This window comes from Bombus pyrosoma, linkage group LG14 (genome assembly GCF_014825855.1).
Source record: "Bombus pyrosoma isolate SC7728 linkage group LG14, ASM1482585v1, whole genome shotgun sequence".
Taxonomy (NCBI): domain Eukaryota; kingdom Metazoa; phylum Arthropoda; class Insecta; order Hymenoptera; family Apidae; genus Bombus; species Bombus pyrosoma.
The window spans coordinates 2,712,850-2,732,163 of record NC_057783.1 but is presented as its reverse complement, the minus strand read 5'-3'; the positions used below and the strand labels follow the sequence as shown (position 1 = coordinate 2,732,163).

The 19,314-nt window shown below is 39.0% G+C and overlaps 1 protein-coding gene across 6 annotated transcripts in view; it reads left to right on the top strand.

The window, feature by feature from the left end:
• Positions 1-19,314, top strand: part of LOC122575219 (tubulin polyglutamylase TTLL4-like) — a 234,530-nt gene that overhangs the window by 155,082 nt on the left and 60,134 nt on the right. For all 6 annotated transcript variants that reach the window (XM_043743885.1, XM_043743890.1, XM_043743891.1 and 3 more), the window contains one exon: positions 1,249-1,284. The gene's annotated coding sequence lies outside the window, so the exon portion shown is untranslated. The remainder of the gene's footprint in view (positions 1-1,248; positions 1,285-19,314) is intronic.

Sequence of the window (19,314 nt, the reverse complement as noted above, 5' to 3'; positions counted from 1 at the left end):
CGCGACAGTCGTGGCCTGTTACATTGCTAATGAAATTTCCAAATATTTCACGTAGCCTGGTAATTAAATAATTAAATTGGCAAGCGAAACGATTCCAAGCAGCTCTTTCTTATCTTTATTCGCGACAGAATTTGTGCGCGTTTAATCCACATTACCAAACCGTTCCGTGTATCAAAAAATATACGCGAAACACGTTATAGTACGTGTGTGGAATCGTTGTAACGCCTTCGTAAAAATAAAGATAACACGGTTTATCGTGAGAGAGACAGTGACGTGGCTCGATGAGCTTTTCCTTTTTTTGCAAAATTACAGCATAAACGTCAACACGTAAACGTAATGCCCGGTAGCCGTTTAGCAGAATTTATGGCGGCTCTTGAGAGGAAACGGTGCTTATGTCGAACGCGTTTTTAATGATCATGCGATAATGCCGAACTCGTTAATTTCGTATCGATAACAGAAAGATTTAAGGCTAAGCATAATTACTCCCGCGGCTCGTTTATTGTATCCACAGTCGTCTTTTATACCGACACATAAATGTTTTCGGCTATTAACGAGCAGGAAGTTGGTAACCGGTGATATTTATCTGGTCGCGTTTCGTTCGTCTTTCGTGTCACGTTTAATGGCCTCGTTAAAAAGCTCCATTCACGGCGTTTTCAGTCGCGTGTAATGCAAATCGACGCGATTCATTTTAAAGCTGAAACTAACAGCACATCAAAGGACAGAAGACACTTTCATAGCGCTTTGTTCAATCAGTTTATATTGTCTCTGAATTAACTCGACAATGGATCGTTCATTCGCTCGTAATATTACGTTCGAAACGAAATTTTCCCATCTTTGTTCTACATCATACGCGTTTCATTTTTCCTCTTATTTCTTCTAACTCTAATTCTAAATTATACGCACAAGGTAACTCGCAGAACTTCGTTAGCGTATGTATAATTTCAAGTGGAAAATGTTGCACGTGGATCGATTTATCTTCCTTCTGAGATACGGAAGTAATAAACGATGATTTTACAATGACTGTGAATTGCGGAATTGTAGTTTGAAGAGAACAGATCGCAGAATATTGGAATGTTACTTTTCAACCGGGAGTTACATTTACAGAATAAAAATACTTTCGATATATTTGCAATTACGAAATTGATTCCTCGAATCGATTGAAGCGAACAGTCGTTTACAGTTAAAATAAGAAAAGAAAAGTTCTCTCGTTACTTTCTCATTAACTCTTTTGTTATTTCCTTGTTACAGGAGAATATTGAGCCGTCACGACTGCTGTTGAAAAAAGTGAGTAATTAACATTTTAATATTATGAATATTATACAAATACATTGCAGAAATCGAATGGATTTTGCGTAGAAATTAACCCTGTTCGAAAAGAAGTAGAAAACTATCGATTTATACTGACCAGATGGAATAATCAATACACTAATCGACGAATTTCTAAAACACTAAATTTTTCATAAATTTTCTTTCAATGGTACACAGCATTTTCATGCGTATGTGTAACTTAGAAATCTAAATTTTGCTTAACGCGTATAGACGTTCGTAAGATCGAAATAGTTCAACATCTCTACATATTTTGGGATAAAGAAACGCGCTATCTCGAGCAGTGTCATTGAAATTTTTCTTCTTGCTCGATCTGCCTATCGTCAGATCAGCAATTTTCTCGTCGATGATCGTATAGCTCCGGAAGCACGTTTAAAACTGCCAGATATATGTCACAGAATTTTCTCCTGCCTATCCTCGATCTGCGAAAGGGAAAAAGATATTTAGACGGTGTCCGTTATCACCGAGTTATGGCGCGCGAGGAAAATTGGTCGCACTTTGGCTGCATATAAAACAGGCAACGTGCACTTCCACTTGTATCGTAACTGTCCATTACATACGTGTAAGTGGAGAAATTAATGCGCGTTAAAATGATTTACACAACGACTAATTAGCCTCGCGCTGAAAATTCCAAGGATACGCACATCTCGTGATGATCGTGCGTCAGTTTCTTCGTGCTTAGACTGCGTTCTCACCGAAGCAACAACACGAGGATGTTCCATTGATTGCTGTTGCTGTATGTCTCAAATATTATTCGATAGACATCGAATGGTGAGGAAAGTTTGCAACGTTCTTGACAATCGATATATTTGGTTATAACTCTGCTTTTGGCTGGACGTCAAATGTATTGATTAACGAGGAAAAATCCGATTAGTTTCAATGGGAAGAATGTTATATTTCTGATCGAGAAAGACAGATAAAAAAACATCAGGTTGTCCGAAAAGTTTCTTTCGTTTTCTAAGTTCGTTGTTTCATATTAGTTTATTGAATTACGCACGAACATAATAATAGAAATAGAACGAAATAGATGATACCTAATTCAGTAAAATAATATGAAAGAGAAATTATCGTTCATCTATTATCATCTTATGAGAGGAAAGAAACTTTTCGGACGACCTAGTAGATCAAAATCGATGGATATTCGTAGAGACTTCATTTTATCTCATTTCACACATTTGCTTAGCAGGTACGCGTACGTGTAATACGAAATAGCCGCAAATCTAAGCCATAAATTATAAGAGCTGATACACTGTGTTACACTGTTTCATAATGTTCCTAATAAATGCAACAAGTAAGTACGTAATAACCTAGTAAATAAATTCTCTGTAAATAAATGTTCTATTACGCAAGTGTCTACTACTACGTATGTAAGCTAGGTAAATGTAAGACTAAGCGTAAACGTGTATAGAAACTTGATTAACTATGTGAACCTAAGCTAAGCAGTCTCTAAAGATGGGAAATAAAGAATAATAAGATACAAGAGAATAATTGATAATAAATGATATCTTCTTATCTACAATAAAAAAAAATATAATACAATACAAATTATTTCATTTTCTTCATATTCCACCTGTTTGCAAAGCACTTTCCCATAGTAAGAAAGCGACTAACTGCACCGCTTAAATTCACAAAAGTTGACAAAGATACTTTTCTCGAGACGGTGATCGTCACTTACGAATCACCTAGCAAACAACAACAAAAAGTTTATCTATAGAAAAAGTTATTCTTCGATCTGTATCACTTTGAGAGTCAACAGCAACGGTAAAAGCAACGATGTCTTTTTACTGGCAATAGAAACGCGGAGAAATATGAAAAAACCGTCGAGTACAGTAACTTGTTCGATGGAACAGAAACGAAATCTGTTCGTCGTTGTCTCAGCGAGGACGCAGCTTCGTCTTCGTCGTTTCAAAAGTTATTCCGATTCGAAGCACGTTTGCCTTTCTATACCTGCGGGCACCGCGAAAGCTTCCAAATGGGAAAAACGAGAAAAAGGGTAAAAATAAGGTAAATGCGACACGTTGGCGGTCGTAATTCAGGAACAGGTTTCATTCTTCGCTGGAAGGTCTTTTGACGCGTAAATCCCTGACGTTTATAATTGCTTCACGGCTATAGTATATTTTATTGGAATATACGATGAATACAGCAAGTCGGCGTTATTAACGTTTGATACATGATATTGATTAAATGTTAATTCAATTAAGAATGTACGGTCGTTAAATCGCACCTGAAAGAACCGGACGATATATGGTTTCTGATCGATTGTTGGTACAGGATGCTTCAATTTAATTAAACCAATCTGTAAATAAATTACAACGATTTTGCACCGGTATTATTTAAAGTTCGCGTGTGCTTAACTACCTCGTGGTCTAATTACCTGGTCCTTTAATTATCGCGTACATGTGGCCGATGAAAATGGTAGATTGAATTTTTAAAATTTATATATTAATGGCCTGAAATTTGTGAAACGTACACGCGTCGCATATTCGATTTATCGTTATGTTGGTTTCAAGAGATACGATTGGCTGTACGTTAATCGACGTATAAATTCTGCCACTCGTAATTTTCTTTAACGGGCCGTTTCAATGGAAACGTGTATTTCGGTTTATTTATTTAATACCGCGCGAGAGCCACGGGAATCCACGAAATCAGCGAAGAAAATATTCAAAGATGAATCAGACGATGTTTGAATATCAAAATATTTGTTATATCGAGGAAATAAAAGAAATGAAAAAACAATAGTTATAGGATTCCCTTGGTAATAAAACGGATTTAACTTTCGTGGTATCTTACAGCGATTGTACGAAGAAAATTGTATTTTCCCATTAAAATAATATTTGGTTGTCCGGAAAGTGTCTTTCTTTTACAGACACGTCTTTTACAACGACGCATCTTTATACAAACATGACACCTAATCTGTCGAACGTTGTGATCCTTAGTTTGATAGAACAAAATGGATTATACGTAATTCGATAAAATAATATAAAATGAAAAATGTGCAAAGAAACTTTTCGGACGACCTAATACATCGAAGTACATAAAGAAATAACGTGTAGCAGAATTCGGAGATACAAATAGCCCAATTTTCTTCGGCATAATGTTACCAATCGCGTATGAATTTCACAGGGGAATTGGCTCCGCTCAAGACGAAGTAGAATGAGGCGGTCTGTGCAGACCTGCGATATTGATTTAGTCTGCCTTTCGCGTATTTACCTATATGAATATGTAGATATATAAAATCTTTAGACTTTATATTCATTTCCTGCAAGTGGATATGTTTCTTCTTAGATTTTAAAGACTGGAATCCTTCTAATTATATGCATAAAATTTCAGGAATTATTATCCTTAGAGAAGAATGTCCCGTTCGATTTAAAAGACGAGATAATTTGCAGAAATTTGAATAGATCTTTGCTTTCACTTTTTTGAAAATTTCAGGAACATTTCAAGGTTTAATTTAAGAGAAACAACAACTCGAACGACACGATTCATTTTGATCTCCACTTTCTGAAAATGTTCGAAGAGTGACAGGACGTTGTTGATAACAGAAGCGGCTTGTTACCGAAACGTAAGAGCTTGAAATTTCTCGATATCGTAAATATTCTCGATCTTCGACTTTCGAGATTTTGTTCAACTATTTCGATAAACGCGAGTAATCCTTTCTTGGGTCAATTTTACGGCTAATTATCGCGGTTGATAAATGCAGGATGTCGAATGAATGGTAAGATCGCGCAAAAACGGGCGTGTTACCGCGCTGCACGCTATTATCGGGCGCGTCGAGCGACGATCAAAAGGGATTACACAAAAGATTACAAGAAGAGCGGCGCAATGTCGTAAACGCGCGTCACACGCGGGAGTAAACTTCCGACTGAGGTAATTTCCGGTCGCAGCGCGCGCCGCCACCTTTTGTCAGGCGTGAGCGAGCTATGGAATTGCGATTGAAAAGCTCTCAAGGCCACGTTTCGTTCACGTATACCCGATTACGCGTTCAAACGTTTTACGTAACACGCGTGCCTTTTTTATTCACGGCTACCACAATTCAATTAAATAATTCTGTGCATCTGTCGTAACAGAAATATCGTGGATGTTGTTCGATTATTTGCAAATTTATTCGATTATTGCAAAATTCCCAGCAAGATTCTATGCTATAGTTACATATTAATACATAAATTACGCATTGTAAGTACAGCAATTTTTTCTACTGAAATACGAATAATTGAATATCAATACATTTTGCCTATTTTTCTTCCAAGTGTAAAATCTTTCTTTCTTATCGAAAAATAATATCTTTTTTTTGTCGACTGGCATTAAAAAATAATTCTCTGCAGTTGACGTCAAATATATTGGATTGGCAACTAAGTGATTGCGGATTTTGTCATTAGGTGGTATTGACAAAGTCCGCAATCATTTAGTTGCCAACTCAATGCAATATACGCAACATGATAAGATCGACAGGTTGTTAGAAAGCTGCGAATTTTCCAGATAACTCAATAATTGCAGTTACAAACTGTCGGTTACTGCTACGACAAGAAGTGACATATGTAACACTTGCTTTTAGGGAAAGCTCGAGGGATGTTTCTCACCCTTGCTGTTTCCCTGTCACCCCGAATGCAAGGCACAGATCGGATGTTTTTAAAGCGAAATGTATCTGTTCATTTGCCTAGTTATGGACAAATAACTGCGCAAACATTCACAATCAGAATATCAAAGTATCAAATAGTCACTAAACCGCGAAATTCTGTAAATCACAAAGGAACATTAATCTACAATTTTCTTTCACTTAATTGAACTCATTTGAACTATTTTATTATAAAATATATTATTCTGTCAACAGAAATGTTCACACTCGTATATTTCTGTATCCTGACGTAATAACATTATAGTGCCATTTGGCTTATTCTTCGTTAGATATCGTTTCTCGATATCTTTCGTCCCTTCGCACCATAATTTTTTATTTTTCCCTAATTACATTCCTCAATATTCACATTTATACGACACATGTAGATTTAGTATGAATTTTATCAAGAGTTTCGGATAAAATTCGACGTTGTCTAAAACACCAGGCAACATTTGCGTTCTGCGGAAAACCACGGAGAACGAATCAATATTCTCGTCGACGCTTAGTCCACCTTCGACCATGTTACCCTGCTATGGCGTCGCGACGCTTGCCGACTAAAAGCTACGAAAGCTCGTTAAGTTCTCGGAGACATTCTTCCCTTAAGTTAGCCGCGTGTCTTCATACAATCCTGGTAAAACGACGAAGGTGGAAAGCTCTCCTAACTTTTGGGATGGGTAACACGGAGAAGCGGCGAGTCAACGAAAACTGCGACACCTTCGAAGGAAACGCGACTGTTTGTGAAAGAAAAAAAAATTGGTCCAAACTTTCGAGTAAATTCCTTTCGTATCGATCGACGTTTTTCAGCGAATTTGCAGGCGCGGAGATTGCATTTGCCGACTTGTAGTTTCAGGTGAAATATTATTGTCTTTTATAGGTTTCCCGGGAGAAAGAGGAAAAGTCGTTGAAGAGTTTAAGATGTATTGGAATAAAGGTTTATGATTCGAGTTTCATGTAACCGTGGAGGTTATTCGAATTGTTACTGGTGGATAGGGAAATTTGTATTAGCAAGCTTTTCCCAATGCTTCGTTTTCCCTCTAGTGCGAAGTATAATTTGTTGGGAAGGGGAATGTGTTGTTACGTATACAACCTCAAAGCAGCAGAAACGCATATATTTAGCACGGTAATATGATACTTAGACATACAATAGACGAGTTACTTATTGTGAAAACACTTGGTTTAATTACGTGTTTTATCGATTATACGACAGAATTTCCAATATAATTTAGCGAGTAGCAAGCAACAAGTAAGCGCTTCGCAGAGAAATAATTAATTTATATGTATAAGCTACTCGACACAAACTTACAATAAAAGTATTGACATCGCGTGTTATTCCAACAGAAGCAAACAGAAGCAAACAGAAGCAAACAGAAGCTTCAACTGCGTTTTCAGTAGCCTAACATATTTTACGATACCATAGCATATTATTTGGGTTTATTTCCTCCTTTTTAATACTTTTCTTTGCTCCAGCAAAACCACACAATATTTTCCATTTTTACCCTACTACGTTAAAGACCAACTTCATCTCGCTATACATCTACATATAAATATACAACACAACTCTAATCTTCTCACACAAACGCTAACACAACTTTCACACCCTCGAGTCTCAACCAATCCAAATTATCTATCGCAACTTCACCCCACTCGGTTCCATCGACTCTCTACGAGTCTCACCGCGCACACTCATCGGCCGTGGGCGTTCCTCGCGTGGCCCAGGGTGCTTCCCACCCGCGCTATATCTAAAATTAACCCCGTGCAGCGTCGCGACGCCTGCAACCTCTCTCTGCGTTTTGTTCTCCTGCTCCAATTCCTCGCCGTAACGACGCTCGTCGCGACGCTCTGTAGGAGACGCCAAGGATCCTTTCGTCGACTGTTGTTCTCCTGGCCGTGGAGGACGTCGCAGCGCGGCCTCTGACAACGTTTATCTGCTTCTCGGCCCTCGTCCACAACGCGGAAAGCTTCCTGAAACGCGGAAAGCTCGATGAAAAGCTATCGCCTAGACAAAGCTACGCTAGCCTCCACGTTCAACGTGTTCCCCTGTTCCGATGGTACGTCAGACGACGTCTTCCGTTTGACGGGCAGCTTCGTCAGACGTTGTCGAAACTGACGTTTTCATCCGACGCGTTTATAGTCGCCGGATAAAGCGTCGCGAGCCTAGGGCGCCGCTGAGCTTTCTCAGGGGCGCTTTCTCCGTAGCGTGCTTCTTCCACAGCTTCTGACTAGCATCCTAGGGTATATCCTAGGGGAATCGTCCCAGTTCCCGTCGTACGATGCTTACGTTCTTTTTATTGTTCGCGATATAAGTCGCGTGCAGCCCCAAGAATCTGTTGGCCTGGCTGTGTCGCTGTTCGAACAGTATCGATCGACGGTTTTTTGTTTTGGCAATTTTTTCCACTGTTCCGCTGCATATAGGGCTCTGCTAGGGAATCGGTGTGTTGCGGTGTTCTGTGTGGGTGGGCGGTCGTGTCTCTTTTGGGAAATATTGATCTGACTTTGTTGCGATTGCGGCCTGGTTTATCGCGGATGCTGCGCGGCATTTCGAAACGCGATGCGAGCGGATTTTTTGTTCGCGGAGTTTATCGAAGTTCGTCTGAAAATAGGTTTTACCAGGTACGTGTTCGATTAATGAGCCGTTGGTTGCTTTATGTATCAAGTGCCTGGAAGTGGAATTAAATTTTTAATAAATTAGCGGTGGAATATATAATAGAGTTATTAGGAATATATCGTTCGTTGCGTTTTATACTTTTCTATCAGATTACTTGATATTAATTTCGCCTTTCTACGGTTTTAATTTGCACAGTTGACTTTGAACGTTAGTAGGAAGAAGCTTTCGGAGGTTGGTTTCTTGCCAGACATCGATGAGTAGTTCGAACACCGATGGCTGTGTATGAAGTGGCTGCTTCTACTTGCATCCTCTGTGATGTTTCAGTTTCTATTATTCAATTGCATCTTTAGGTTAATCGATTTCTTCTTTTTTCAACTATTTACTGCAATAACATTTCTTCCTTCGACTCCTTTTATTAAAATGACAAAATGAAATTTTATTAAAATATAACAATAAAATTATTTGTTGTATTTAAGTATTAAATAATTACATTTTAATATACTAACACACATTGGAATGGACTTGGAATTTTTCTCATAGAACACACCTACTCTGTTTTATAAGAAAAGAATTAAGTCGTCGTATGCATTTATCTATTTTTACCATACTACTTTAATTAAAATTATCTGTACATAAAATCTATATTTAGTTACATGTTATTATACTGCTATTAATATCGCCGTTACTAAACGAGTTGATATCACATCTAAAACTGTATCTCAAGTGTCCGTTACCAATCATCGTCTTTATTATAATTATCTAGGCGAGGTATATTTAGTTATAAGTTATATATGGAAAGTTTTATTAATAAAGTTGATTTCAAAAGTAAATCGCAACTCGCCAGAGTATATTCCATCTTAGTTCACCGTCACTTTTAATTATAGTTATCTATATAAGAAACTCTTTAATTACACATTCAACTGTTTTAATTACACATCTGAAGAGATCAGTTACATATCCTACATTATAATTCATGGATTAATTATCAATATCAATTCACGGTCATCTTTAATTATAATCACATATCTGTACGAACAATAATGAAAAATCACAGATCTATAATCCAGCTATTAAATAATATCACAACCAAAGAACTTAGCTTCATATCCAAAGCCGTAAGTCGATGATTAATAAAGAATCTCACTTCACCAACCTCGATTTACGATCGTCTTTAATTATAACTACATATCTATACGACCTATAATTACAAATCGCAAATCAATAATCCCACTATTAATAACATCATAACCAAAGAGGGTAGTTTCACCTGCAGAGCCGTAAGTCAGTGATTAATAATCAATTTCACTTCAGCAATCTCGAATTACGATCGTCCTTAATTATAACTACATATCTGTACGACCTATAATTACAAATCGCAGATCAATAATCCCACTATTAGTAACATCATAACCAAAGAACTTAGCTCCGTATCCAAAGCCCTAAGTCGATGATTAACAATCAATCTCACTTCACCGACCTCGATTTAACATCGTCTTTAATTACAACTGCATTTCTATACGAACTACAGTTACAAATCACAGATCGATAATCCGACTATTAATATCATCGTAACCAGAGAGCTTAGTTTCATCTTCAAAGCTGTAAGTCAATGATTAATAATCAGTGTCACTTCAACAACTCCTCCACCTAAACCCAGACGCATTGGAGAGGAGCCAACTAACTCGCATCAGAGTCTGGTCTCCTGGCATAGCGTCGGGACGCCCGAGGACTGGCGCCACAAGACGTCGTCCACCACGTAGGCGTCGGCCAGCGTCGCGGCGTCGAGTCCTCGAGCTTCGTCGCGTTTCTGTTAGCCGGTTCGCGAAACTCGTCGTGACCGAGCCGCGACAAGCGGTGAGCGACAGGTGGGCAGCTCTCATCGGGATCATCGACACGTCGACCCTTTGCAAACGTCGACATGATGCTTCGATCGTCTACTGACCGACGTAACGTCTTTCAGCTTAGGATATCACGTTGTTCGGCGTGAAGGGTGCGAGCACACCTGTGCGACCACGATCACGCAGGTCGAGAGACGAGCTGGCGCCGCACCAGGCGCCCATCATGCGATGTCGGCATCCCGACGCTGCAACCCTTCTTCAGGAACGTGCACGACGATATTTGAGCCCCTTAGCTTCTGGTTTTTCCCTCGGTTCTTTGGATCTTTCATTTCAACGATTTTACTTTGCAAACGTTTCCACGTATTTCGATAGCCTCCTTGGTTCTTAGGATTTTTCATTTTGAAGATTTTATTTTGGAATTTTCTGCTCAGTTTGGGACTTGGTTGATGAATTTTCGATTCGTCTGGTATTAATTATACCGCTGCTAGGTATAATATATCGTATCATATTTTCTCATTTCTTACGCGTATCTCCGATTAAAATCTGCCAACACAGATCGTATGTTTGTGTTTCGATTATTTTTCAAGAATTTTCAATTAAAGAATTTTCTCGCTCGTTGTATATTTGTCAGTGCTATTTTATATAACGGTTTACTTCCAAGCAATTAAATTTTCGATAAAATTAACCAATAAAAATATTTTAATCAATATATTCACGAGCATTCTGTACGAACAACGATCAATTTTTAATGTCGAGGTAACGTCATTGGCAGATAAATTGTAGCGGACTTGCGTAGCATTTCCAATCGAAGCCAACATTTTTGCCATTGGCGTCGCACGTAAGAATTTTTTACCAGGATCGTATGAAAGATATAAAGGGAATGCGTAGAAAGTAGGCAGCAGAAAAATTGCTTTATCGTTCAAAGAAGCCTTATGAGTTCCTGCCTTTCTGCCGGAACAAAGGATAAAGAGGGAAGTAGTGCAAGATCGTCATGGACAGACACGGTACTTCGGTCGACTTCTTCTATCGCTCGAATATGCGTATAACGTCACTAATTTATTTTTAATTATCTATTATAGTAATTTATCTAAATTTATAGGCAATCTATATCTAGTGCGATATTACAATTAAACATCGTATATATATATATATGCGTTTAATAAGAATGTATATTACCAGGTTTATTATAATTATTGTATTTTAAATAACTATGCTATTAATATCAATTAGATACATCAAATTAACAACTACGTACTTTCCACATGTTTAGTAGAAACTTATGAGTCTTTCACGTCATTTATCGTCATTTTACGTCAATTATCTGTTACGTCACGAACTTCACCATATTCCCAAATAATCGAACCGACGCTAACGTTTTTAAATCAATTGTCATCCGAAACGCACCTAATAATCACAATTTAGTCCTTAATCGCTACGTTGGGATAGAAATAATACCAATATGTTAATTGTCAGATGTTATGGCTTTGAGGTAGTCCAAGAAGGTATCAGGTTGAAGAAAATTGAAAATTATTAATTTTGAGGCACTTAACGCCGTGTGCAGCTCGAAATTAAAATCACCATAACGTTTGTAACGTTATATTTATAACGTTTAAGGACGTAATAGCAGCTAACCTTCCATAAATCACATCTTTTTTATTTATGAGGCAAATAATTATAATTAATCAAAGCTCTTCAATTTAATCGCTTAACGCATATGTCTGTGATATCAGGTCAGGTAGATGAAAGGAAGTTTAAAAAGTAAGTAGCACGGAAAAGCATAATTACGCAAATAGGTAATTACACAATGAGTAAATGATTGATATCAGTGTAGTAAAAAATATCTTATATGAAGGTTACTATATAATGCAGGCGCAAATTGTTTCACTTTAGCTGATCATTATTTTACTCAATAAGTTTCATGAATTTCTGCTACGATATTTCACATTAGTGTTATATTAGTGTCTCTTGTTTAATTTCCCAAATCTTCTATTCACTACCCTACATTTAACACACACAATCGAATACCGACATTCCACATTCTACATTATTTAACCTATACGACTAGATTCCTTCTTTATATTCCTCACCCTCTATCCCATGCCACGTATCTCATTTTCCACGAGCCTATATCGATAATTCCATTTTTGAAATTAGACGCAGGAAAAATACTCTGGAAATTGGCCACAATCTGTCCATAAAAAAATCACACAAGCCACAAACGAGATTCGGGAAATCAGAATCTCACGGAAAATCGGCACTCCCCGCGAACGAGATACACAGACGCAGAAAATGAAATTTCTTAAAAGAAATTTCCCACAAATTTATCATTCCTACTTACTTTTACGATATAATTATCATACAAGCGTTTATTTAAAACTGTTCTAAATTAACATAACGGCATTTAATATAAAATTGGTCGTCTCAAACATAAATGTAAAACACAAAATATATTAAATTATAGCTTGTTAGTGAATAATCGCCGACGATAGTCTCTTCCCAAACCGGCGATATCACTCACAGTATCGAAAACAGGGTGTCGATCTGGGCGTGTCACGCCGCCCTATCAGGAGAACACGTGGCAGTTATATCGGTCGTGGCTGCCAATAACAAAACGTAACGAAAGCCACGGTCGACACAAAGGAACAACGAACCACCACAGCTCTATGCATATTCACGAAACGAGGGTGGAAGAAGGATGGACGAACGATACAGGTTGCAATCGTCCCCGCAGTGTATAGAAGCGTGGTCACGCATCCACGAACTCGTATTGGTTGTTTCGACAGGAAAGCGAGCATCCGAACGATTGTCCACCCCCTGCTGGGGGTGGCAGGGTCGTTCGTCAAGATATTTCCTCGACGAGGTTCTCAGTTGCGATTCCTTTTCGTTGGTAAGGAAAAAAGGGAGGAAAGCGAGACGATTTTAGAGAGCTTTCGGTAAGACGAAGCACCCAGGCGGTTGCTTGCGAGCAGCCCCCGTTATCAGGCTCGCAGAAAGGCAGCTGTGGTCGACGGCGCCGGCGCCTACTCGTGCGCGGCCACCGAAAAAGCGCGGGCGTCGCGACGTCCGATTCGGAGAACAGAACGCGTTGCGTGTTGCAAGAGAAGCTTCTGTTGGCACGGTGGGGGATTTGAATGGAAATAGAAACAGCGTATTTTTAGGGCGACGCGGAGAAGCACACACGCTGCGACGGATATCTTACGGTGAGTTGAATTTGATTTAGTTCGTAATTATCACGCCAGTCTGATTATTATTCGGCAATAAATGCTTCGAATTAATCGTGGTTTAAATTTATCGAACGCGAATGAATGTAAATGTTGGAATATCTAATGACCCATTATGTACATTGCCCCAATGTACATTACAATGTAGTTGCATTACAATGTAACTAGACAATTTCGAACGTCAAATGTATTAAATACGTGCGTATCGAATTACGTTTTAATACGGGACGTTAATTACTAATCGTAGCAGTTAAAAAAAGAACTTTCGCGATAAACTACACGGGTAAAGTTAAACAACATGCGCATACAATTAGGGAGTTGTATAATATAACAAATAAATGTATGGAAATTATATATTGGTATATCATTGTTATATAAATTAATGAGAAACAGATCGTGTTAAACTATGATAAACTGTGCAAATAGATTTTGCACGCAAGTTACATCTCGGCACATATAGCGTAAAACGAATTGGGTTAGCTTTAATCCCTCAAAAAACTAAAATACCAGCCACAAAAAGAAACAGAAGAAGGAGGATGAAAAATCTGCAAAATATATATATCATTGGACAGTAAGCGAGCAGGATTTGTTTTTTCATTTGAATGTCGGGCGCCGTGCCGGGTTAATCGACTTTTCAAGAGCAGGCGCAAAAAATTGCACGCGAGTCGGCTTCCAGGAGCTTAACAAACATAATGGGAGCCCAGAACGAGTTCTCAATTCGTGCAGAGCTCAGTTTCATTTTCTAATTATCCGCTCCATCCGTTTTACCCTTACATTTCTCTCTCTCTCTCTCTCTCTCTCTCTCTCTCTCTCTCTCTTACATGTAGCGATGGGATTAAGTTCGATACAAATACTTACAAATCCGAATCAAGCCCAATGTTCAAGATTTCATCAGATTCGAATACAACTCATAATATTGGGCTGGCAACTAAGTGATTGCGGATTTTATCATTAGGTGGCAATGACAAAGTCCGCAATCACTTAGTTGCCATCTATCCATCTATCGATTCGTTACGTTTATTAGCTCCGCAAGTTCGTTCATCATATCCTGGCGAAGTATTCACAATCTTCGCAAGCTGTTTCCCAACCTCGGAACGAGTACTCGCAACTTTCGAAAATCTGCTTACGAGCACGTCGACGCTAAACTGTTGGATTGGCGATTAAGCGATGGCGGATTTTGTCATTAGGTGGCATTGACTTAGTTGCCAATCCAATAGATCGACTCTCTTACAAGCTTGTAGTCGTCTCATTTCTCAAAGTATTCGTACAGGGCCTGAGTCTGTTGCGTTGAAGTTCGAATCTACTTGAAAGTAACCGATTCTTTCTTTCCAAATAACACAGACTTCTGGAATCCAATGTTCGAGTTCGCTGCTTGCCCTACTACCAGTTACTTGCGCCCATCGCTATTTATATTAATTATCGCGTCTCTTATATTCTCGTATTCCTTCGACAGTGTATCTTCCTTGCTACTTGCTCGCCAGCGAACCCTGCACCACGGGAACCTTATAATAAATACAAATTAAACGATATATTTCAAGGAACAATTAGCTTCGGGGAAGTGGGCCGTTTCGAAGCGACGAGGCAGTGATTGCTCGGTTCGTCCTCTCCTTTTTAGGGCCGGCAAGGAATTTATGTTGGCAGCGTATCGACAGTAAAGGACATAATTGGAGGCAGTTTGCGCAGACCTCATCGCTAACTGACGCACGGTCTTCTGTAAGTATAGCCGCGTTCAATTATCGATGCACGATGATGTTCGTGTTATTCGCCGGTCTTCGAGGAGATGTCTCTTCGATAGCTGTCTGCTGCATTTCTTCAGGGTTTCTCGTCCTGGTTCTGTCTTGTCTTTCGTAGATTGATGGAAATTTATTGTCGAGGAACGAGCAGGCTAACTCGGATCTTCTACTCTTTTAATTAGAGAATTAGTTCCGAGGTAGTCGCGTTGGGTAGAGCTCGAAATTAGCTTCCAAAGGCTAGTCTCAAATTTCGAGAAAAATTAATTTCGAGCGCGAGAAACCCTTGCGTGAAATCTGCGGTCGATTTGTCACATAATTATCGAGAAGCGTGTTAACGTGTTAATATTCTATTCCCAAGTTACCGTCATTCGTATCAACCATCGACTTTTTACGATAAATACAAATGACGTTGAAAATTATTATTAATATTTTCACATTATCGTAAATTGGTAAATTAAAAGACTAAACCTTACTCGTTTCGAATTACATTCCTCTTCACCATACGATTAAATAATTTGAATAGTCAAATTGAAATTTTTACCAGCATCGAAGCTTTTCTATCTAATCTTTCTCCAGATAGTTTCGAAACTATCTCTCTTCTCATACCTGAATCATTATCCTTGCAAGAGTACGGAATTCTAGTCCAATTAATCGTCTTATCGAATATCTCGGTCACTTATCATGTTTTTATACGTCATCAGCAGGTATCCTAAGCCAATAAATACTTACAACAATTCTCCATTTAACTATTCATTCCACTGTTATCCAATTCTCCTCTTACACAAAACAGATAAATGGATTGCCTGTTTCATCGAGGAATCCGTAAACGCTTACAACCAAAGAGTCAGAGTTCCATTGCCCAATAGATACTTTTTAAATATCGATATAATTTACGAAGTATTCGCTCGTTGATTCTTCCTCCAAATACTATTTGGTGTCCATGGTTCACCGTCGTAACACAAGTTTTTATTCTTCCAAAATAATGCTACTTATCACTGTTCGTTACTATCGCCATTGCTACGTGTCTCATAGGGAGATCTCGTCGGTCACCAAAGTGGCATAAAGTGAGGAAATCAGCAACAGACGACGTACCATATAGCTTTCCTGTGACCCTCGCCTAAAGTGGCAGCGTATTAATATAGTAATTAAATTAAAATTCGTAATTGGCATCTAAGTGATCGCGGACTTTGTCGATACCATCTATTGACAAAATCCGCAATCACTTAATTGCCAAGCCAATAGTTTCATCAGCGTTGAAGTGGTCACCGCTTCTAAGAAAACTCTACATCTGGTCTTTTTAGTTTTGTCAAACGCTGAAGCCATCGACAGCGTGTAGACGATAGACTGGCACGAAGGCAGACCATAGACAGTAGACAGGCGACGATGGTTTCCGGACTTTCAGTTACAGGGTAACGCTGCTAGCGTGAGGATTGGGACCAGCTCAAATTATATTGCAACTTGTACTTACGCTTCTGTGTTAAAATATATTTTATACTTTACAATTTATTCACGCGTTCCTCTGTTCACTACATCTAATAACCTGAACGATCAGAAATCACAGATAAACCGACGTATCTGAGCCGAAGCGTATAGAAGAAGTAGACGCGAGTCTGGCTAGAAAACGACGATTCTACTTTGCCGAAGGAGAACGATGCTCGATTTTACCAATGATGCGACCTTGGCAAGAGTCGCGATCATTCCGTGAACGACGAGTCGGACGTTTGGGACAGCACCAGGTCTGATTACGGCTCGTGTTATAACTATAAAATTGATATCGCTTGTAATTTCGAGTCGTTACAGTCGACCAGCAGGAACGAGGATACTAGATTATTATAAGTTCCGTGATTACAGGCCTGAGGGCGCGAGTGTGCCGTTGTTGGCGATCGGCGCCATCACGAACGCCTTTACGAGCGTTAATGAGCCACATTGCATTCCCATTTTTTCACCCCTTCCTCGTTTCATTCTTCTCATCTTCTCCTTCTTCCTTTCCCTCTCTTTTTACTTTTTCCTTTCTCTTTTCTTCGTCTTGCGTTCCTCCCTTGTAATGCTACAGGCTGCTTAGCCGATGCCAGTCAGTGCTTAGATCATTTTGGAACTAGGTTACGCTGTCTAGAAAAGTAATCGGTAGCTGTCGAGATTTTCGGATTCGTTAATTGGCCAAAAAGATGGCCGGAATGCGTGGAGCAGGCCGATTTACGCATTCAAATGAGGATGTAAGCGAGGTTTTTAGTTAGGCGCGTCGGCCCAGTCGCCATAAATTAGCGCCTCGAATGTCTTCTTCATTTTGGGTCCTGAGAAAAGGGTTTCGGAAGAGATACGCTCTCTTTGGTAGGCAATATTAAGCGGTTTAAATTGAATCCCCCTTTTTCGTCTATTTCCTTTGAGAAACATCCACGTGTTTCTGAAAAACGCTATTTCAGCGTTCGTTAAGGGCAGATAACTTATCTTCTTTAACGCGATTCCATAATTTACGTAACGAGAAACTCGGTGGGCAATGTAATTCTCTAAGAATATGTTACGGTTGCACGTGAATTTTTATATCGAGAAAGTGGTATTTTATAAGTATGTTTATTCTCCGCGTATTAATCTTGTACCCTGTCATTCCGTGTTATTTCTTCTTTAAGTTATTCTTCTTATTGTTTAATCTCCTCTGTAAATTCCACGTTTATCGTGAAATATTTTATCCGAATTACCATAGAAAATTGATCCAATGGTTTATCAATTTCGATTATTTCGTCTCATAAGAGTTCCCTTTCTCGCGCATGAAATTCTCTTCGTTCGACGCTGTTCGAATTAGGAAAGTACGAAGGTCGATAGGAAGATAAAAATTTACGTAACGTGAAAGGAAGAATATTTTACGCGACCTGAGGAACATGCAGCGTAATACATAGCACTGTAACGTAATATATAACGACGCTCGAGTATAGCGAAATAAATTATAGTGACATCGAAACGAGCAGTTTCAAAACTTTGAAGAAAAAAGAAAACGAATAAAAGGAATAGATAATTGCGAGCCTCTTGTTTGAGGTTTTAGCGTTAGCCGTATCATCATCGGGTTGTTTCCGCGGCATAAAAATTAGAACCCCGCCGTAAGCCCCTTGATACGTAACCAAACTGCATCGTAATTATTCCAACCACCGCTCACGTATCCTGCACCGCCATAAAAATCACCATCCACATTTCCATCTACACTCCATAATTCACAAAAAGAGAAAGAAGGGGATTAAACGGGTGTTCTTTTCTTTAGACAGGTAGCCGCGGGTTATGTTTTAGAAATGAGTAGCAATAAAACAATAAATATAAAGCGCCGGGGCATTTTCGGCATTTCTTAATTAAGCCTCAGCCTCGTTATTTCACATTCTTCCTTTACCTTATTCCTTTTCTGTTTTCTTTTTTTTACTTTACTCTGCAATATCTGATTACCCTTTGCTTCCCCTCCAATACTCTATTATCACCGTAATATAATACGATAATATAAAATGCAGCAGCGTGGTTCGCTATCGTCGTATATTAGCCGAGAGTGTTTTTAATAAATTAATTAAACCGTTTTCTCGAACGATATTAAGAAATCTCGATCGAACGGAAGAAAATATACGAACACGTGTTCGAGAATCGGAATAAAATGCCAAAGAGCAATTGGTACGGGAATCGATGAAGGAGCCTTCGGAGAGAAAAATGTCCATTACCTCGACCACCGCAGAAAGCGGCTCTTAAGAAAAACAAAAAGGGCGAAAAAGCCAAGAAGGGGAGAGAAATGAGGAGATATGAAAGGACACGGACGAAGCTTGGAAAAAAAGAAGATTGAAAAAAAGGAGAGAAAGGAAAAAAAGAATCAAGGGTGACGAGTATCGGTAGGATGAAATTTCCCCTGTCCTACTGCCCCTCACCCTCCGTCCTTCGAGCATCGTGGCAGAAGGGACAAGAAGAAAGAGCAAAAAGCGGAGGCCGCGCGCCGTGCACACGCACGCACACGCCTCGT